The 2,500-nt window shown below is 43.1% G+C and overlaps 1 protein-coding gene across 2 annotated transcripts in view; it reads right to left on the bottom strand.

The window, feature by feature from the left end:
* The window catches only part of LOC113824030 (uncharacterized), a 14,757-nt gene that overhangs the window by 11,193 nt on the left and 1,064 nt on the right, over positions 1-2,500 (bottom strand). The window lies entirely within an intron of this gene.

Genomic DNA, 2,500 nt, shown 5'->3' with positions numbered 1-2,500 from the left:
AGGGAGGGAGGAGGAGAGGGAGAGAGAGAGAGAGAGAGAGAGAGAGAGAGAGAGAGAGAGAGAGAGAGAGAGAGAGAGAGAGAGAGAGAGAGAGAGAGAGAGAGAGAGAGAGAGAGAGAGAGGGAGAGAGAGAGAAAGAGAGAGAGAGAGGGAGGGAGAGAGAGGGAGGGATGGAGGGAGGGAGAGAGAGAGAGAGAGAGAGAGAGAGAGAGAGAGAGAGGGAGGGAGGGAGAGAGAGAGAGAGAGAGAGAGAGAGAGAGAGAGAGAGAGAGAGAGAGAGAGAGAGAGAGAGAGGAGAGAGAGAGGGAGGGAGGGAGGGAGAGAGAGAGAGAGAGAGAGAGAGAGAGAGAGAGAGAGAGAGAGAGAGAGAGAGAGAGAGAGAGAGAGAGGGAGAGGGAGGGAGAGGGAGGGAGAGGGAGGGAGAGGGAGGGAAGGAGAGGGAAAGGAAGGAGTAAGAGAGGGAGGGAGGGAGAGAGAGAGGGAGGGAGAGGGAAGGAACGAGGGATGGAGGGAGGGAGGGAGCGAGGGAGGGAGGGAGGGAGGGAGGGAGAGGGAGGGAGGGAGATTGGGAGGGAAAGAGAGAGAGAAAGAGAGAGAGAGAGAGAGAGAGAGAGAGAGAGAGAGAGAGAGGAAGGGAGAGAGAGAGAGAGAGAGAGAGAGAGAGAGAGAGAGAGAGAGAGAGCGTGATTGAGAGGGTGAGAGATTGAGAGAGAGGGAGAAGGAAAAGACAGGTACAGACAAATACAGTCAGAGGCATACAGACTGACAAACAGAGGCAGACATGCTGTGGCAGACAAAATGATAACAGCAAACATAGACAGGCAGACAAGACAGGCAAACAGACAGATAAAGAGAAAAATGAAGAAAGAGATGAAATAAGAAGGGAATGAGCATAGAGATGGGATATAAGGTTAAAGTCAATTATTTTTTCTGCTGTTACTGTCTAATATGAATATTATATAAAATATAGATAATAGTAACGTCCGTGGTCTTGACTCATCGTAGTGTACGGCAATGGTTCCAAAGAAATGGTACTCGAAATAGTAGAAATAGGCGTCCTTTAGCTAGGCTCAATATTTCAAGAGTTGTTGAGTAAACAAATCTATTCAATGACAAACTGCGTTCATGCTTTCATAAAGAATGTGGGAAAATGCATTAGTTTTAAGAAAGAGTACACAGGCCTGTGAAAAACCTGGGGTTCGCGTAAAAATGCATCTGAACAAAAGACTTCCTCTTTGGCTGGAATTTCCCGGTGCAGAGGGAACCAATATTATTGTATAGCATCGACATGAAGTCAAAAGTCCAAGAGAGGTTGTGTAGGTTGAGGGAATTACTCTTTTCCTCCTCCTTTCTGTCCTTCTATTTCTTCTTCCCTCTTCTTTCTCCTCAATTTCATCCTCCTCCTTCTTTCTCTTCTTCCTCTACTTCTATTTCTTCTTTCTCTTCTATTTCTTCTCCCTCCTTCTTTCTCTTCTTCTATTTCTTCTTTCTCCTTCTTTCTCTTCCTCTATTTCTTCTTCCTCCTTCTTTCTCTTCCTCTATTTCTTCTTCCTCCTTCTCTCTCTTCTTCCTCTTCCCTTTCTTCTATTTCTTATTCCTCTTCTATCTCTTCTTCCTCTCTTCCCTTTCTTCTTCTATTTCTTCCTTCTCCTGCACGTAATCTCCCTTATAGACTGACGGACGCAAAACGAACTGAGGAGACGCTGCATACACCACAGAGGTATGAATGTAAAGGCAAATGGTGAACTTAGCCCTTCTCCTTCTCCTAAAATTCTTTTCCTCCATCCTCATCCTTCCTCTATCCCCATTCTTCATCCCACTTTTCTTCTGAACTTTGACCTTTTGAACGAGGTGGAACAACGGAGCCATTTCGTTAAAGCAAAGGCAGTAATGCTGAGCCAAACTAGACATATGGAACTTTTGGACATACAAGACATATGCACCGTAGAGTCACCTTCAGAAAAAAAGGTTTTGCTGAAGATGAAGTGAGGTGACCTTGGTAGGCAGCGCGATGCAAAATTATCAGTCGGGTGTATCTACATTGATCAGGGGCGGGAGTTAATGTATGTTATAGACTAACAACATGGCGGAAGTTAATGTTGGTTGTAAACTAACAGCATGGCAGAAGTTAATGAAGGTTATAAACGAACAACATAGCAATGCCAAAGTTAACGTAAGTTGTAAACTGATGACAAGGAAAAGTGAAAAATAACAAGTGAAAAGTTAATGTAGGATGTAAACTAATGATTCCCAAGAGAACATACAAGTAAGCCAGTAAAAATAATAAGTTGAAGGAAATGTTCTGAATAGTAATATCTATTTAAAAAAACGAAGACTGGAGTGATCACGAAAAAAATTGCATTTGAAAAGTAGGTCCGGGGTAAGTGTCCCTTGATTGATCTTTCATTCCTCTTAGATTTGATAAAAATATAAAAGGTGTATCAAAATATTTATTTTCGAATAATTTTTACCTGACATAAAATATTTCCGATCAATACAT

This window comes from Penaeus vannamei, chromosome 13 (assembly GCF_042767895.1).
Source record: "Penaeus vannamei isolate JL-2024 chromosome 13, ASM4276789v1, whole genome shotgun sequence".
NCBI lineage: Eukaryota > Metazoa > Arthropoda > Malacostraca > Decapoda > Penaeidae > Penaeus > Penaeus vannamei.
The sequence above is the reverse complement of the archived record's forward strand: the minus strand, read 5'-3'. Positions and strand labels throughout refer to the sequence as shown.